Here is a 20576-nt window from a genome sequence, read left to right as displayed (position 1 = left end):
TTTTGCATGTGGCTTTCCAATTTTCCCAGCACCATTTATTAAAGAGGCTTTATTTTCTCCCTTGTGTGTTTTTGGCTCCGTTGTCAAATATGATTTGTCCATATATATGTGGTTTTATTTCTGGGCTCTTGGTTCTGTTCCACTGGTATGTATATCTGTTTTTCTGCCAAGACCATGCTGTTTTGATTATCATGGTTCCATAATATAATTTGAAGTCAGCTAGTGTGATACCTCTGGCTTCATTCTTTTTCCTCAGGAGTGCTTTGGCTATTCAGTTTTTTATGATTCCATACATACCTTGTTATTTTTTGTTCTATTTCTTAAAAAAATAATGACATTGGGATTTTGATGGGGATTGCATTAAATTTGTATATTGCCTTCAGTAATAGGGCCATTTTAACTATGTTGATTCTTCCAATAGGCACTTCCTCAGGGTTTCTGTGAGTCCATGGGGACTGGGTTCTCTGAGAATAAGTGATCCAAGTGACCAAGGCTGGGACTGTGAAGCCTTTTGTGATCGAGCCAGGGAAGTCACACTTCGTTATTTCAGCAGTGCTATACTGGTCCTGTGGGTCTGCCCTGGTTCGTTTGCGGAGACCACACATGGGTATAAACAAGAATGGTGATGATCACAGGAGCCATCTTGAAGGGAGGTTATGACCACATCATTCTTTCACTAATACCACTAATGTGTTATTCCTCTGGGAAGCCTTCCTTCAATTCCTTTTCTAAATGATATAAAGGCCTTCTTCTATTGCTCTGTGTGTGTATACATATCGCATATGTGCAAAATGTGTATACATATGTGTATAGATTATATACATATACTGATATATATCATATATGTATATATAATGTGTGTATAGGTATACACATACAACACACATGTCCATTTTTAAATGTACACGTTATACTATAGTTACCTGTTTATGTGTGTCTGCCTTCCATTAGGTTGAGCACTGGGTGGACAGGGAGGTGCCTTATTATCATTGTACCTCATGCTTTGCTCAGAGATTAATGAAGGAAGGGGGAGGGCGGAGACAAGGAGGTACAGGAAGGAAGGAGCAATTGTAAGCAAGTGGATTCAGTCATCACAAGGCTCGATGACACAGAAGAGTTCCCTTTCCATTCATTGGCAGATGGTTAACAAAGAAATACATCTTCTCAGGGGCAGTTGGGAAAACGCAGGAAGAGTGAGAAGCGCCGCCCTGCGCAGCGGCACACGGTGAAGGAGCGTGTGAGCGCCGGCGTCACTGTTTGCTCCGCGCTGACAGTCATGCTCAGTCATATTTGGATCTAATTTTCTTTTCTGTTCTTTTATTTTTTTGATACTTTGCAGACATGCTCTGGCTCAGAAACAGGGGAGATGAAAATTAGAGAAAGAAATGTGGTGTGCGAGATGGCGGAAGACAAAAGACCTCAGTACCAAGAAAGTCCTAGGATGTTTCGTGAATTCTTTCCGTTTTAATCATCTAATGCTGGAGGCCCACACGAACTGAAGAGATTAGATTTTTATTTTATTTTTATAACAGGAGTCTGCTCTGAAAGCGAGTTGTACACATGACGATATTAATGATACTTCCTCTTTTTAATGGTAGCATTGCTGCTCTGTACTGGATGTGGTTTCATTGTCTTTTCCAACAAAATTCTTCCTTTGATTTCCTGTAATCATTGGTTTGCACAGGTCTCTCCCCAGAACTATATGAGAGTCACGTGTTAGTCATCTTCCTATGCTCATCATGCTACCTGCTACATAATACATACAAATAAAGTATAAACTGAATGAATTAAATAAATGATTTATTCAAAAACAATCCTATAAAAGATTTCACCTTGGCAGATTCCTCCCCACCAAACACACCATTTATTGAAATCTATAGAAACAGTGAGCTGATCCTTATTCACCAGTCATTGTTACAATACAATGAAATCAACGTAAGAGAGTCTTCCACATGTATGTTGTATCTGCAGCATTCTCTGACATCATCTGGCTATTATCCTTTACCCACAATTCCCTCAGCTTCAGAAGAGACCCGATTCTGCCTTCAGAATTAGGGGACCCAAGATTTTTTGTCTTTTCGATTAAGTGTCAGGTGAAACGCAAGCCTGACTCTGAACTTCAGGAACAAGCCAGTCAGCAAACTTTCACCACGCATTTCCTAGGTGTTTAACATGAACGTGAACACAGGGATAGCAAGTTTATTAATACTGTGTCTGTCTTGTAAGAGAAAGTAGCCGGGTTCCTCTGGAAATTCTGGGGACTGAACTGTGATGCGTTGACCTGATCCCCCAGCCACGGGTTTTAGGACTGAAGCACAGGTTCCCCTACATACTGCATGCTGTAGACTCATGGGTAAGCTCATGGGTAAGGCCCTCACGAGATTGGCCTCATCTTGAAGGGAGACAGACACCTCACCCAAGATTATGTCCCCTGGTCAATGCAGAGATATAAAAGTCTGCTCCCAGCCCTGGTCTGAGACAGCTTTGCAGGGCACGCCTGCTGCAGAGCTCACAGCAGGATGACTTGGGCCACTGTCATCACTGCTTTGCAGTCTGACTCTGCCCCAGCCTCCTTCCTTTGCTCCCTCATGTGTGTTGACTTGGGAATACTCCCCAGTAAATCTTGTCTGCTTCCTGATAAACACCACCTATAAAAGTCTCCAGAGTATTGACATGGGCTAACCCATGAACATTGTATCAATACTATGCTTCATTTCAAAGTTTATATATTCTACTGGAGGAACCTAGCTTTAGTCAAGAAACCTGGGTAACATAAAGCATAACCCAACTGAACAATAGAAATCTAAATTCTTGTTCAAAGTTTATATATTCTACTGGAGGAACCTAGCTTTAGTCAAGAAACCTGGGTAACATAAAGCATAACCCAACTGAACAATAGAAATCTAACTTCTTGTTTTAGTATTTCTCATGCTTGCTTAGAAGTCAGTAGTAAAACCTCAGATTGAAGGTATACTCAGTGTTGGAACTCAGTACTTCTGGTGTGGATTAGTTTCAATGCTTTAGAACTCAGAGAATATCATTCTCTTTTTCCTGGAGCAGTTACAATAAGAAGGGTAAATGAATCTACTTTCCTCTCTGAAAAAAACTTTTAAATAAAGCAATATGTACAGATTTTAAGAGATTCTTAAAAATCATTTATCTTATTAGCAAGTATATTGAAATATTAGTTAGCTACTTTTATATTAGTTATAATTATTAGTTAGCTTACATTTTTTAAAATAATATCTCATTCTATACTATAGTAATGACTGATATACACCAAGTGGCCAATACATGATTACCTACTGTATTTGTTGTATACTTTACTCTCTTAATACAGAATTCAATATATTAAGGCATAAAATCTTTCTAATCATTTGAAAACATCAAAACATATCTACTGATTGATAATAAATGCCATAAATAAGATTTAAAAACATTTACATATAATTTGTACAAACATTTGGGATATGTAACCTCAAGGTAGGTGTAAACCATTCCCCAAGTCTTTCTCTAACTTCTCTTCGGTTAACATAATCAGAGAGAATGATAGATTCCCATGTTTCTTAAACTATTTGCCAAGATGATACCTGAAGCCATAAGGTAAATATTTATATAGTGCAGTATAGAGTGTAAAATTTCCATGAACTCTTAAGATAGGACATGAGACTTTAAAGAAATTCTTATAATGAACTACTCGTTCTTTGAATCTTATACGATTCTTTTTCTCTTCTCACATTCTTTGCTGCACATCAGTAGTAAAGTTTGAGAAAAACTGCTGTGCAAATTTGATTTGGAATGATAGATTTGGCCTTTGGCTTAGAAATGGCTAGTGTTGATTTATTCGACCATTATTTATTGATAACCTACTATGTGTAGCTTTGTATAAAGCAGGTTTCCTCTCTCCTGCAGCAGTCTTACACCATATAAGGCAGCTTCCTTTCAACCTCAGTAATCCAAGCTTCCTTTAAGCCTGCCCGTTTTTAAGCCTCCAAGAAAGCATGACTGTGCTCAAAGTCTTCAACATGGAAGGGATCTATGACGTTTCAAACTGACCTTCAACTCAAAGGTGAGCCATGCTGAGTGCTGTGATCCAGCTCCTCAGATAAACAGCAAGCTGTCTTCCCCTAATTAGGCATCTTTCCAGGTGCTCTCTGTGCAAACAAAGAAGATCTGATGTGGATAAGGTGAGAAATAGTTTAAAAACCAACGTGAAATCATCAGTGGAGTCTGAGTTTACCCCAACCCCCACCCCTCTTCAGGTCCAAAGGTTACATATTTTTCTGACATTTCTGCATTCAGCTTCCTTGCTCAGCAGACTTTACAGAACCCGAGGGGTTTACATTACCCAGATGAGTGTAGATGAAATCAAAGTTCCATCTACTGTTGTGGGTGGGCTTGGGCAAGGGAATGAAAATGTTTGCTAAATATGGAAGGATCATGTAAAGCTCATTAACCACAACAATGTGTTTTCAGAACACTAAATTTGGAAAGACAACTCATTTCCCCTTAACCAGCCTCACTCACCATTGAATTGGACAGAATTGAAAACACTTGAGAGCAGTGAATTATTTGAAATCTTTTTAACTGCAAGATTTCCATTGGACCAGAGGGAGCAATAATTAGTGCGTGTTAACAGCTGTCAAGAGGAAGTCATTACCAATTTCTGTTTTAAAAATAGCCAACGAGTTTTCATTACAGCAAACAACAGGTTCTTATTTGGTGCAGTTTCCACACACATCTCCATATCCCTATAAAGACGCGCCTAGTGATGTGTGTAGTCATTTCAATTTTGACAAAAGTATGCTAATTTCAGGTAGATGTGAGAATGCGATATTTGTGGTTTTAATTTATGAATTGCTTACATTAGGGAATCAGTTATTTTCACTGGTATTGTTATTACTTGGCTGGAAGAAAAATCAGTTGAGTATGGCTTTCTGCCTAAGGATATCTGTCTGGGGCAACTTTTTTGGAGGCCTTCACCTTTAGACCTCCCTTAAGAGCTACTACCGTCAGCTATTTTTTTAAGTTAATTATCCAACACTCTGATTTTTAAAAAATTATATTCATTTTTCCAAATCTAGAGAAGAGAACTTCCTGGTTCTCTCATGTTTTGTCTTATTTATAGGATAGTTCCTTTTGTTGACCCTACTGTTTTTTTACCTCTGCTCATTTATTGAAGAATCATTTTGATGATGGCCTTCTCGTTTGCTTAACATTATTCTCTAGTCTTTGCCTTTGCAATGAGGATTGTAAACAGCAGCATCAGGAAAACCCATACAAGGCAGCTGGTGCCACAGCTGGGTATAAATAGCTGAACTTTCTCAGAGTCCTCGGCAGACCCGCACTTGACCCCTCCTGAACCCCAAAGGGAAGCTCTCATTTGGCTTTGATGAAGACCTCAATTCTCATCTTGGCTGGCTAAAAGAGACTAAAAAAAAATCCTGCTTCATTCTCATTCATAAACTTTTTTTTTTTTTAATCTCAGAAGCCACATTCATATATGCTTATCTTCAGGATATATGCTTAGCTTCGGGATAGGTTTCATTATTGATTCATTCATAAACTCTTATAGTAAGATACTTCAGGGATAGCTCAGAGAAGTTACTTCTGTAACAACTTTACTTTTCAGTATGATTCAATGTCTCTATGTAAAAAAAAATTGTAAGGAAGCTCCATATCATTGTGTTTATTGATCCATTTGTTTAGTGATTGTAAATTAAAAATGTGTAACTTTCACCTAAGGCAAAGCAAGCAAGCATCCACTTCTGTACATGAAGACTTCCAAAGCGCACAAAAGACTGCTTTGGTAGTTTCCAGAAGTTAGGAAAAATATGCCAGATTCTAGGTCAAAAAAATCATGGAGAGACTTTTCCGCCCTCCTCTGGTCACCACTTTAGGGAGTGTCACTATTATCCTGCAGCTACTTGAGCACAAACCTGCAATCCCATTGACTCCGCCTCCTTCCTTTCCCTCACCAGCAGCAGCCAGTCAGTTCAGTCCATGGATTCTGCCTCCGAAGTGTCTCTGCAACGCACTTCCTCCTGTCACCCAAGATTGCTGAATCAGCCCCCTACGTGGTGCCCTTGCTGTGAGTCAGCCTTGACTCTTTCTCCTTCCTTTTTCTCTCTGCAGCCAGAGACATACCAATCAAATATAAATATTATTATGCACACACTTCACCCAATTTACAGTCCCCAGTGCTCCTCCGAATTCAGGATATTTGAGACCTTTCTGGAACTACACCCTACTCACTACCTCTCCATTCTCATCTCTCTGTACCTTGAGACCTGCTGATAACTCCTTGGAGTTGCCCAGATATGCCTCTTGCCTCTGGGTCTTTGCACTTGCTGGTTCTTCTGCCTAAAACATTCCTCTTGTCCATCGCCTGGCTACCTCCAATTCATTGTTGAAGAGTCCATTTAAATGTTACCTTCTCCAAGGAGCGCTAGGTTGGGTTAAAAGTCTCACTTCTGTACTCCTGACTTTTTAACACTATCTCACCAAACTCCTCTCAACTCATCCTTCTACCTCTGAGTTCAGTCAGCAGTGAGATTTCCTAAGAGTAATAAATAAATAGGAACAGACATTATGGATGGACCTTAAGAACTTTATACTGAGTGAAATAAGTAAATCATAAAAAGCTAAGCACTGTATGATTTCACACATAGGTGGGATATAAAGCTGAGACTCATGGACATAGACAAAAATGAAGTGGTTACCAGGGGGAGGGAGAGGGGAAAGGGAGTAAAGAGAGACAAATGTACGGAGATGGAGAATGATTTGACTTTGAGTAATGGGTATACAACATAATCAACAGTTCAAATGCTATAGAAATATTTATCTGAAACCTATGTACTCTTATTGATCAGTGTCATCCTGTTAAATTTAATTTTCTAAAAACAAACAAACAGGCATTATATCTCAAAAAACAATTAGTTATCATCATCATAGTCCACATTTTAATCATCACTGTCACACAATGATGTACAGAGATATATGTGTGATTTTAATCTAGAATATGGGTCAATAAGTTGGGGCCTGGAGCTCAAGAGCATGCAGAAGACAATATATGACCAAAATTAATCCTCATTAGACTAAAGATTGCCAAATTATCCTTTAAGCATGATCTTGTAGGAACCCTCTTTATAAATGACCAGAGTGGACTGTTCCATAGGCACTCTGATGACATAGAACAATCCTGAACAATCCTATACAAATGTTTCTAAACATGGCTGATAAATGGGTAAATATTGTTACTTCATTTTTTTTTCTGATGACACTTCTTTTATATAGTTAATAGGTATTTTTAAATAACATACAATTAAGATATTTTTAAAACTTTATTTTTCATGCAGTGGTTGGAGCTTGAGGAAGCAAAAAGAAGGAGAAAATGCCTTGAAAGAGATTTTTTTTTTAAGTCATGCTGGTTTCTGTCCCCTGAGGTTTTACTGTCACACATTCTGATGATGGGTAAATCACTGTAGCAGTGGCTTAGAGCAGTGTTTTGAACTTGAGTATTAGTCTGTACCTTGTTTTGTTCTTCATATACCTCTTCTAAAACGATAAGAAACTTGAGGGCAATAATTTTTAATTTCTTTGGGAGATTGAAAATGCCATTTCAAAATACACTGAAAGCTGTGGAGTGTATCTCCAGAAAGAAGACTCTTCCCACATGAAGAGAAAATGTTAAACACAATTTCATGAGGTTCAAGAACCCCTGGAAGCTTAGTAACTCCAGGTTAAATATCTCTATTGTGAGAACAAACAAACCCTTGCCCAACCTTGAACTACAGAGATGATGCAGAAAATGTAAGTGAGCAAGGTTCCTGATCCCTGAGGCACAAATGTCTGTTTAGGCAAAAGGCAGAATAGAAATGTATTTGTTTTGAATTGATAGAAAGTTGGGTAACTATATGTCTTTCTTCTAATTTATGTTTTCATGGTATAGTGTCCTTATTAAAAATGCTGTGGATCTTAAATAGATTGCCCCACATTTCCATTTTGGAAATATGTTGTAAAGAAATAATCACATGAGGGAGTAATTATTTAATTTATTTGATAATGAGAAAATTGGAAAAACCATAATCTCTTTATTATAAGTAAATCATCCATATAATAAAATTTACACAGCTATCAAAAATCACTTTTTAAAAGACCAGTTAATGATGTTGAAATGCCCATATATGTAATGTTTGGTGACATATAATCATTATATTAAGAGCACCATTTCAATTTTGTTTTGTATATATGATTTTTACACAGCACACACACACACACACACACACACACATATATACATATCTATACATACAAATATATCAAAACTGAAAGGAAATATCTTAATATGTTCAGGTATTTATCTCTGAGAAGACTAAAAATTTTTCTTTATATTTTTAAGTATTCAAAAAATTTACAACAAATATAGTTTTCTTTCAAAGTACTATTAAATACATGGGTTTTCATCCTTGGGTCAAATTGAAAAAAGACACCTGTTTATATATGGGCTCACTTGGTCCTCATACATATTTCATACAAACAGAAATTATCAAGTTGTTTTCTTTAATTCCAAATTACTGTGCTTAATTTCTCTAATTTCAGCCTCTGTTAAGAGATGGTATCCCTTCCCTAGAATTTTGCAAAATTCTTTTTATTTTTTTGTATTTTTCTGGAGGGAGAAGCGGAAGGCAGAGAGACTCCCGCATGCACCCAACTGGGATCCACGCCGGCATTACCACCAGGGGGCGATGCTCTGCCCATCTGGGGCATTGCTCCTTTGCAACCAGAGCCATTCTAGCATCTGAGGTGGAAGCCAAGGAGCCATCCTCAGTGCCCAGGCCAACTTTTGCTCCAATGGAGCCTTGGCTGTGGGAGGAGAAAAGAGAGATAGAAAAAAAAGAGAGGGAGGAGGGTGGAGAAGCATATGGGTGCTTCTCCTGTGTGCCCTGGGATATCCACATGCCAGGCCAGCACTCTACCACTGAGCCAACCAGCCAAGGCCACAAAATTCTTGTTTTTTAAACAGAGCTTTTTAGTTATTTTTCCACCCATTCCTCTGCCCTCTACCCCTTGGCACCATCAATTTGTTCTCTATATCTATGACTCTGTTTCTATTTTTTTTTTTTAGTTCACTTGTTTTGTTTTAGATTTTTTATACAAGTGAAATCATACAGTATTTGCCTTTCTCTTTGTGTTTTATTTCACTTAGCATAATGCTAAGTCCATCCATATTGTTACAAATGACAAGATTTTATTCTTTTTATTGCAGATTAATATACCATTTATATATGTACTGCATCTTATTTATCCGTTCATCTATCAATGGATATCTAGGTTGCTTCTGTATTTTGGCTATTGTAAATAACACTGCAACAAGCAACAGGATGCATATATTCTTTTGAATTAGTATTTTTGTTTTCTTCAGATAAATAGCCAAAAGTGAAATTGCTGGGTTGTATGGTAATTTTATTTATTTTATATGTTTTTTTTATTGATTTGAGAAAGAGAAAGAGGAAGAGGGAGGAGAGAGAAAGAAGCAACAACTTGTTGTCTCACTTAGTTTGTTCCATTTAGCTGTGCACTTACTGATTGCTTCTCATACGTGCCCTCACTAGGGATCAAACCCATGACCTCAGTGTGCCAAGATGTTGCTTTATTCACTGAGCCACTTGGCCAGGGCTGGTAATTTAATTTTTAGGGTTTTTAAAATTGACTTTAGAGGGAGAGGAGAAAAGAGGGAGATAGAGAAAAAGACATCAGTTTACTGTTCCACTTCTTTATGCATTTATTGGTTGATTCTTGTTTGAGCCCTGACTGGGGATTGAACCCGCAACCTTGGTATATCAGGATAAAGCTCTAGGAATCTCCATACTGTTTTCCATTGTAGCAGCATCAATTTACAATCCTACCAACAGTATAAAGAGGGTTCCCTTTTTTTCCACATTTGTTTGTTGAGTTATTGATGATAGCCATTCTGGTAGGTGTGAGGAGGTATTTCACTGTGGATTTGACTTGCATTTCCCTGAAGATTAGTGATGTTGAGCATCTTTTCATATATCTGTTGGCCATCTGTATGTCCTCTTTGGAGAAGCATCTATTCATTTTCTCTACCCTTTATGTTTTTAAATTGGATTGTTTTGGTTTGTATTTTTTATGTCAAGCTGTATGAGTTCCTTATATTTTGGATATCAATCTCTTATCATTTGAAAATATCTTCTTCCATCCACTAAGTTGTCTTTTAATTTTGTTGATGGTTTCCTTTGTTGTGAAGCAAACTAAGCTTTTTAAACTGAGATGTTTTTATAAACTGATCTTAGAAAAACTATTTATACTTAAAAAAATAACTTATACTAGTTTGTTACAGAATATTATTTGACAGGTAATACAGAATAATGTATATGCAAATCTGTGCAATGGGTTCTCCACATAGATATACTTTTGAAATTAAAAAATAAAATTGATCTCAAATTCTAATACTCATAACTAATGGATTGCTGAGCATTTGTATGGCTTCTTTTTCCTTGACTACAGGAATAGTAGTTTTAATGGTAGAGAGAGCTGGTCATATGCATTTGAAGAATAGGAGGTGGTATGTGAGACCATAAAAGCACACATTTTTTTAAATGAAGGAGGAATTTTACTGCCTGTCAAATAAAACTTAATAGCTTTCAAAGGAAGATAATATAATCAGACTCACTATAATGTATTATCTAAAATATCTTGCATAAAATGAAAAATTGCTACATATATGAAGAAATAGAAAAATGTAACCAATGATCATGAATAAGCAGCCAAAATAAACAAATACCAAATAACTCAGATGATGGAATTAACAGATACAAATTTCATATTAATTATTTTAAGTATATTTAACCCTTTGAGGCCTGACCTGTGGTGGCGCAGTGGATAAAGCGTCGACCTGGAACACTGAGGTTGTCGGTTCGAAACCCTGGGATGGCATGGTCAAGGCACATATGGGAGTTGATGCTTCCTGCGCCTCCCCCTTCTCTCTCTTGCTTTCTCTTCCTCTTTCCCTCTCTCTCTCTGAAAAATTAATAAAGTCCTTTAAAAAAGTTATATTTAACCCTTTGAGTAGTGAGTTCTTTTCATGCACGCTGACCCCCAGGAGTGAGTTTTTTTTTTTTTTTTTCAAAAAATGAAATTAGTTCCAGTTACAGTTTTATTAACTTAAAATCATGTTTGTTTGATAACCAATTTATGAAAACAAGAAGAAGATACATTTGCCTTTTTTAAATACTGCCTTACATATTTTAAAAATAAATTGATCGGCCTGACCTGTGATGGAGCGGTGAATAAAACATTAACCTGGAACGCTGAGGTCGCCTCTTCAATACCCGGGCTTGCCTGGTCAAGGCACATATGGTTGTTGATGCTTCCTGCTCCTCCCCCCTTCTCTCTTTCTCCTCTCTCTAAAAATGAATAAATAAAATCTTAAAAAAATAAATTGATCGTACTCTGGATGGTCAGGAGGCACAAGGATATACATGAATGTTTGTACTACTCAAAGGGTTAAGAATTTAAAAGAAAAGATGTAAATAAGAAATATACAGTGGGAAATCACATCAGAAAATAATGGAAACTATAAAAGAACCAATGGAATTCTAGAGTTAACAAGTACACTATGAAGTTTAAAATTGATTAGATTGTATTGACATCAGATTAGAAACTGGAAAAAAATGTAAGTGAACTTCAAGATAGAAAAGTAGAAATTGGTTGTTTCCATGTCCTGGCCACTGTGAAAAATGCTTCAATGAACATGGGGCTGCATGTGTCTTTACGTATCAATGTTTCTGAGTTTTTGGGGTATATACCCAGTAGAGGGATTGCTGGGTCATAAGGTAGTTCTATTTTCAGTTTTTTGAGGAACCACCATACTTTCTTCCATAATGGTTGTACTACTTTACATTCCCACCAACAGTGTATGAGGGTTCCTTTTTCTCCACAGCCTCTCCAACATTTGCTATTACCTGTCTTGTTAATAATAGCTAATCTAACAGGTGTGAGGTGGTATCTCATTGCAGTTTTGATTTGCATTTCTCTAATAACTAAAGAAGATGAACATCTTTTCATATATCTGTTGGCCAAATCAATAGATGACTGGATAAAGAAGATGTGGCACATATATACTATGGAATACTACTCAGCCATAAGAAAGGATGACATCAGATCATTTACAGCAAAATGGTGGGATCTTGATAACATTATACGAAGTGAAATAAGTAAATCAGAAAAAACCAGGAACTGCATTATTCCATACGTAGATGGGACATAAAAGTGAGGCTAAGAGATATTGATAAGAGTGTGGAGGTTACGGGGGGAGGGGGGAGAGGGAGAGGGAAAGGGGGAGGGGGAGGGGCACAAAGAAAACTGGATAGAAGGTGACAGAGGACAATCTGACTTTGGGTGATGTGTATGCAACATAATTGAATGACAAGATATCCTGGACATATTATCTTTGAATATATGTATCCTGATTTCTTGATGTCGCTCCATTAAAAAAAATAAAATTATAAAAAAAAAAAAGAAAAGAAAAGTAGAAATTAGCCTGACCTGTGGTGGCGTGGTGGATAAAGCGTCAATCTGGAAACACTGAGGTTGCCGGTTCAAAACCCTGGCTTGCCTGGTCAAGGCACATATGGGAGTTGATGCTTCCTGCTCCTTCCCCTTCTCTTTCTCTCTCTCTCTCCCCCTTCCTCTCTAAAATGAATAAATAAAAAAGAAAAAAAAAGAAAAGTAGAAATTATCCAATCTAAATAGGGGAAAGAAAAATATATTTTTAAAAAGAATATAATCTTAGTGTCCCATGGGACCACATAAACTAGTCTAATAAAAGTATAATTGGAGTCACAGAAGTGGAGAGATTGAATAAGGCAAAAAAATATTTCAGAAAAATTAATGATCTAAAATTTCCTAAATCTTGTAAAAGCAACAATTAATCCACAAGCACACCATGCTCAATTGCTGAAAGTAAAAAATAAAATGAAAACGAGGCAGAGCTATTCATTAATTTTGGTTCTCCAAACTTAAATCTCAACACAATTCTTATTTTTAAAATTACTTCAGGGAGCCTATATGAGTGATTCTTGATAAACATGATAATTTAATCAATTAAGAAAGTAAAAAGCCTGAACTCAAATCAAAACTTGCCAAACTTTTAATCCAGTACCCTTATAAACAGCAACATTTTAGAAAGTAAAAATACCATTTTGCTCCCTTTTTTAGGACTTAAGATGACAGAAATTACTTAGAAAAATAATTCTAAATGTGGATTGGCTGTTTTTCCTATGACGTTTTTAAATCTTGGATTGATAGTGGTCCAGATATTGCTGCTGCCTATTCCAGACCATAAGATCCACAAAGTAAGGGATATGTTTTCTTCTTTTTCTTAAGGACATATTTATAAGACCTAAAATAGTAGGTACTGGCACAAAGTAAGTACTCAATGAGTATATAAAAGGGAATGAAAGAATGATATAAAAATAAGGTAAATGTTTCTATGATGTTGGTTTATATCATATTTGGCATTTCTTATTGTTTATAAAGCCAAATATAATATTTTTAGGTGTTTCTCTGACCTGTTCCAAAGAACATCTTAATACAGCCCGTACTTGGTAATAAATGTACTAGACCAAGGTCAGAATTTTAAAGAAGTTAGTGGCTGTTGTTGCATTCAGTGCTTACCTAGATATTGTTTAACCTGGAGAAAAAGAGAAAAAAGGAAAATCAAGTCCCCAGATTCCATTGGTCCTTACATTTTGTCATCCTGCTGGAATAGCTTCTCCACAAGTTATGTTTCATTATATGAGGTGTGCTGGGAAGTTTATACAGTGACTTATTGTATCCCATTTCTTTAACATTCCTATTGGTGCACCGATAATGATATGCTCATTATTTCAAAATTCAAGGCATTATATATATTATCAGTCAGAGTTTCCCCAGGAAGACAGAGACCACATTATGACTTTCCAACACAATGAATTTAATTCAGGGAGATTATTACATAGAAAATAGTTTCTGAGACCCATGGAAGGTATGGCAAAGTAATCCAGAATGAAACAGCAGGAAAAAAAGCTCCCATCTGCAGGCTGGAAAGATGAAGTGTGTAGTGGAGTTACTGCTGAGGAGGTCATCAGAAGAAATTCAGAACTAAGACAAAGCTGTCAAGGAAGGACACCAAGGATCTAGAGCTATAGAAGAGAAGCAACTGCCTAGAAACAGCTGGAAGTCGAAAGGCAGGAGGAGAGATCTCTCGCTTCTCTCTCCCACTCTGTTCAATCTCCTGCCAGTGTTCTACTTTGTCAAAGCTCAGCTGGAAGACAACTGATCTGGGGTCTTGGGAAACGCAGACTGGAGGGCTCAGTCACCCTCTCTTACTGAGAACTAAGCTGAAGAAGGACAAGGAATGGAGCCAACGTGCCTGCGCTTCCACCCATAACACTGATGGGTGTATTGTGTCCAAAATTACAAGCATGCTCTCAAAGGTTCTGTGTAGTTTCTAACTATTTGATGCCATACTTCAGTGGTTCCACAATTCCAATCATTTACTTTCTATTTTTGTGAACTTCATAGAACCATCTGGTGGAGACACTGGAAACTGAAAAAAATCTTTTAAAAATAGAAATCACCTAATGCAGTCCTTGCTCATATCATCATGAATTTATAGACATGTAATGGAGCTATGCCAATAATATGACTTTTGAACTGTTCCCTTTTTCAAGTCTCTGAGCCAAAGCAAGCTTATCTTCCTGCTAGAATTGGGTACTGTTGTAGTAAATTCTTAATCTGAAAAACATAATGGAAAGAAAATACATCAAGTTGTGAAAGCTATTTGAAACTTGCATTGCTATAAGACTAACTCTAAAAGATTCCTTAAGATTCAGACAATCAAGAAAACCCAAGAGGAACTTAAATGCTTGAATCCTTATCTCTGCTGTTGCGGATCATGTCATTGGCTACTCCAGAAAATGAATATGTGCTGAAGTGGATGGAGTGTGTGATTAAATCCCTGAGAGGGGTGAGCATGACATAATAATGCTTGACAAGTGCTTGAGGAGTTTAAATAGCAAGCAAGGAAGGAAATGGTTTCCTGCAGCCTTATGAAGTACCAAAATGGAATTGGCAAATGGAAACATTTGAACGACTTTCTAGAAATATTTCCTAATGGAATCATAAATTAGGAGTGAAATTGGTTTTCCAGAGGGAAGTGATTGGAGCAGAGAGTGGTTTTTTTTTTTAACTGATTTACTTTAGAGAGACAGAGAGAGGAAGAGAGAAAGAGAGAGAAGCATTCATGTGTTATTTTACTTAGTTATGCATCCATGGGTTGCTACCCATATGCTCCTCTACTGAGGATCAAACCCGCAACCTTGGTGTTTTTGGATGATGCTCTAACCGACTGAATTGGCATAGGGCTGGAGCAGAGGTTTTTGAAGTAAACAAAAGAAAAGATCTGAGCACACACCACAAGGAATACGCCTAAGGAGTCAGCTCTTACACTTTTTTTTAGTTCCAGCATTAGAAATGGCAATGCTACTTCTACGTAGTGCCAGTCAATGAAGTATATGTATGTGTTATTTTGTTAAACCCTCAGATGATAAACTAGGATTAAGAGAGGTAAAATATCACTTATTCAAAGTGCACAACTGGTAAGTGTTAGAGCTGAGGCTCCAACCCAGGCTCTCGTTCAACCTTCAGTACTCTTTCTACCAAAGTACAGAATGTTGGCATCAGCATAAAGAAGCTATGGTTGATCCTGGAGGAGTTCCATATTTCTAGAGTAATGTGTACTTATCCACAAAAAAAGGGAAGATACCACCCCTTTCCAAACATTAGGAAACTGTAATAGCCAGAGTTCAGGGTTTTAGAGATAACAGAAATAGACTCTGAGAAGAAAGGGGTGCATTACAGAGCCCCAGTTAGCTTACAGAATGTATCGGGAATTACTAAGTAGTCCTGCTACTGAAATTTGTGGGGTCTAGGACAAGAATTCAGGTGGAGACCCACACAATATGTCTACATACTTAAGCATTAAACATTTTTAACCTGTTAAATTAAATATGTACTATGTTCACGCCTTGAGAACTGCACATCCAAAATGACCCAGAAGGTCAAGATTGGCTTTCGATGCCTCAGCCTCCTTTGGGTTCCTTATCAAAGCACAGTGGAATGGGAAAAGCATGAGCCTACCCCCAGCCCAGGTTCCCAGACCTTCTATCCCATCTCTGGCTTCATTCCGTGCCTTCAGTTACCTTTATCTGCATGTGTGTAGACACAAAAGCCCACATGACTAAGCTCTATCCATGATCCCCAGCAATAAACTGCCCTGTAGTCACCCTCAGACCTAAAGGTATCCGCACTGATGGCATAGTCATCAAGAGAATGGCCCCAAGAACACAGCCCCCATAGACCCAGGGTTATTTGGATAAAGGATCTGTGTTCATGGTTGCCAGGGTGCAGTCTGGGGCTAGAGGTCCAGCTAGGTATGTTCTATTGACCTCATATACTTCTCACTCTGTGCAAATGTGGATGGCCAGAGGAGAGCCAGCGCGAGAGCTTCTGAAGTGGTGGGCCCGGAGCAGCAGCCCCTCTTGCCCGGATCTAAGGATGGAAGCAAGCCCGAGTTCTGCTGGTCCAGCAACAATGCTACCTGATGAGTTGCACAGCCACACCAAGGGACTTCTTAAGGGAAGCCCAACCTGCTGTTCTGTACCTTTAATGCCAGGTTCTGGCCAGAGAACCCTCCTCCTAGCTGCCTCGGGAGAACCAAACACTTGTGCAATTGTGCTTGCCAGGAGTTCTCATCCCCTAGGTGAGGCAAACATCTCCCAGTGCTTTCGGCAGCTTGGGTCTCGTGCCAGTGTACCTGCCTGCTGGAACCCAAATCAGTGTGCAGACTCAGCTGTGGTCTTTACAGCTTTTATTATTCAGAAGGCATACTGGAATTGGATTGAAATGAGTGACCACAGGAGACCAAACCTCTTTGCAACGTCTTTGGAAAAAAACCATTTATTGAGATACAAATAGAAACAACTTGAATACATATTGCTTTTTTATGATAAAACCACCATTATGGATTTATTGGTAATGACTGTTTGGAGCACCCTGCTACAAAGGATTCCAGGCTTTCTCTGAGTTCAGAGATAAAAAAGAACTTTTCCTAATTTTCAGTATCTATCGTGGTTATGGAAGGGACCAGGGTCTTGAAGCCCATGCTGTTTTTGGAAACAGGACTATGTTTTAGACAAATGTAAGTAAGCACTGAGTAAGGTTTTGTTAAATAAATGAGTAAATTTTGCTAAATAAGTAAATTAGAGCTACAACCTTAGGCAGGAATTAAAATGATTCTGAGTTTTCTTTTTTTTTTAAAGTGAATTATTTTATTTTTTATTTTTTATTTTATTTTTTTACAGAGACAGAGAGTCAGAGAGAGGGATAGACAGGGACAGACAGACAGGAAGGGAGAGATGAGACACATCAATCATCAGTTTTCCATTGTGACACCTTAGTTGTTCATTGATTGCTTTCTCATACGTGCCTTGACCGTGAGCCTTCAGCAGACCGAGTAACCCCTTGCTCGAGCCAGTGACCTTGGGTCCAAGCTGGTGAGCTTTACTCAAACCAGATGAGCCTGTGCTCAAGCTGGCGACCTCGGGGTCTCGAACCTGGGTCCTCTGCATTCCAGTCTGACGCTCTATCCACTGCGCCACCACCTGGTCAGGCGATTCTGAGTTTTCTACCTTATAATTCCAATTCATTTAACTTTACCTGTTTCCACAATGAGTGAGAGAAGAAATAGACATTATAAAAGTGGATCAAAAAAAGTGACATCTGTAGAAATAGCTAGCCAGATGAAGCTTCTCATTTAATTGAGGGAAAGAGAAAGGATAAATGTTGAATGGAGGGCTGAGATTCTCTTGACCTTTTCCCATTTCCCCCAGTGTTAGCTAAAGGAATACTGCCTGCTGTAACAGGCAAACCCCCAAATTTCAGTGGCTGAATGTAGTATGACTTTGTTCTCTTTCCCGTAGTTATCTGATGCAAGTGTTTCTGTCCGTGGGGGAAGGTGGCTCAGGCTGATGAAGACTTTAACGTGAGCTCCATTGTTGCCCTGGACATCAACATGTAGGAAGCACATGATAGAAGGAAGTGGGAGGGAAAGGCTTTTTAATCACTTTAATTCAACTGACACACATCCTTGGTGAGAACTAGCCATCTGGCCCCACTTGGGTGCAAGGGCAAGGCTGCAATAACATATGATGTTTTTCTGGGCAGCTGCTTCCTGGCAACAGTTCTAGATCAGTTCTAATCAAAGTCGGTCCATGGACCAGCAATGTCAGTATCACCTAAGAACATGTTAGAAATGTGCAATCTCGAGTCTGAATTAGAATCGCTGGGGTGGGGCCCAGAAAGCTGTGTTGTTTTGTTTGTTTTTAAATTATTTTCATTGATCTGAGAGAGAGAGAGAGAGAGAGAGAGAGAGACAGAAAGAGAGACAGAGAGGAAGGGAGAGGGAATGGAAGAAGAGAGAGTAAGAGATAGAGAGAAGCATCAATTCGTTGTTCCATTTAGTTGTGCACTCATTGGTTGCTTCTCACAGGTGCCCTGACCGGGGATGGAACCCCTGGGATAAAGCTCTATCTACTGAAGTACCTGGCCAGGGCCAAAGCTGTGTTTTAATGAGACCTCAGCAGGATTCTTTGGGCTCCTGTAAAAAAGCCCAGACCTGGTCATTTCTCTCTTACTGCCTGTAGCGACTGCATTCCAGCAGAGCAGACTTTGAAGCCCTTCCCTGAAGGAGGGTTATACTTCTCATTCCCTTAAAATATCAGGCTTCATCCTGTGACTTATTTTGGCTAATAAAATGTGAGCAGCAGTGATCATGAACACTTCCAACCCATGTTAACAGTGAAAAAAATCAGGGTCACCCAAACCAGAGCGAACTTGAGCCCATGTATGCTGGCTCTTCTGCTTTGTGGATTCCTCTTTCCTTTGGTCACTGAGCTGCAATAACCAGGCAATAGTCCCCCTTGAAGCCTGAACCTTGGAGTGAGCAGGGCACCAGACATAGCTCAGAGCCCCAGCTGGCCTGCAATGGACACATAGCATGACAGGGAAAGAAACCTTTGTTGTTTTAAGCTCTGATGTGTCAGGGTGTTTTATCACTAGAGCATTATCCTGACTGGTATTTCTCCTTCTTCCTATAACACTGACTATGGCTTTTTATAAATGGCTTTACAGAGCTTATTTCCTCCTTGGCACTATGCAAAAAATGTTGACATCCTACCCCCAAGTGACTGGTGGTTTCTTTTTTTACGATTGCCCTTTGCCTTCTTTTATTCCTTTTTATTCTTATTTCAAGTGTCGACCATGTCTAGAAACCTTGATCGTTTGCGCAGCAGAATTCTTATGTCAGTGATGACCCTGATTTTCCCATTGTTAACATCCATGAAAAGAATCACATAAAATAGCACTCAGGTAGGTTCTTGCTCCAACTTCTAGGTCCCAGTCAATCTACTGTTTTTTCTCTTCTAGATTCAACAATTTAGTTCTACTTGGTGACAGTCATTTGTTTTCTTGAGAATTGGGCTCCAGAGATTTAAAGATAAATCACCATAACTCAGACTTAGAAGGCTTTCTTCTTAAGTAGCCTGCTCACATTGAATTTAAACTTGGTCAGCACACATATTAACATATGTTCATGTGATCAGCATCAGGCAGAAGAATAGATAATTCTGAAGTCATATATTTGGGGCTGGGGTGGGATTACATGGTTTTATTTGGGGTGGTGGTAGCAAATTTCTCTACCTAATTTTTGTTAAGCTTAAGGCAGTATTAGCATAATGACTCTGTGTTTCCTGAGTGTGGTTTCCTGGTCAGGGATGGTAGGAGGGGCAGGTGGCTGGAATGAAAACTGGGACAGAGCCACTGTACAGTAAAATGTCAAACCTCCATCTAGAACATTAAGGAAATGTGTTGTTCTGGTTACAAAGTTCATATGTATAAAAATAGGTTCATTCGAACTCTTTTGGGTGAACATCTTTGAAAATGTATATATACTTCCCTGTTTTATTAAATAGAACATTCTAATTTGATCTTGTCTTGATGACTCAATCATAAATTATTCTGAAGGGCTGTAACGGAGCCTGTTGAGTGCAGGGCCCTGTGTTTGAACTTCTGAAGGATCTAGTTTGGAGTTCTGGTATCAACTTTTTAGAGGTTTTTTTTTTGTCATCATCAAGTCTCAGGCTGCCAGCTGTCTCTTTGTGATGTTGTTAGAGTGCCTCCCCAGTGACCTGCTTCCTTGAACTGGGACACTAGACAATCCCACTCATTCAAGTTGTGTCTAAAATATAAGTAAGTTGATCCCAAATGTGAGCCCCAGGAACATTTTTATGTAAATAAAGTGCTAGCCTTTCCTGCCTGCCTGCCTCCCTCTCTCCCTCTCTCCCTCCCTCCCTCCTTCCCTCCCTCCCTCTCTCCCTCCCTCCCTCCCTTTCTCCCTCCCTCCCTCCTTTTCTCCCTCCCTTTCTCCCTCCCTTTATTTTTCTTTCCTTATT

At 38.6% G+C, this 20576-nt stretch overlaps 1 non-coding gene across 1 annotated transcript; it reads right to left on the bottom strand.

Annotated features, from left to right (window-relative positions):
- Positions 1-5481: 5481 nt before the first annotated feature.
- On the bottom strand, positions 5482-5556 carry LOC136389796 (small nucleolar RNA SNORD50). Its single transcript, XR_010748368.1, has one exon. It is a non-coding gene; the product is annotated as a small nucleolar RNA SNORD50 (small nucleolar RNA).
- Between the last annotated feature and the right edge of the window lie 15020 nt (positions 5557-20576).

This window comes from Saccopteryx leptura, chromosome 1 (genome assembly GCF_036850995.1).
Source record: "Saccopteryx leptura isolate mSacLep1 chromosome 1, mSacLep1_pri_phased_curated, whole genome shotgun sequence".
Lineage (NCBI taxonomy): Eukaryota > Metazoa > Chordata > Mammalia > Chiroptera > Emballonuridae > Saccopteryx > Saccopteryx leptura.
Note: the sequence above shows the minus strand (reverse complement) of the source record. Positions and strands in the feature narration are given on the sequence as shown.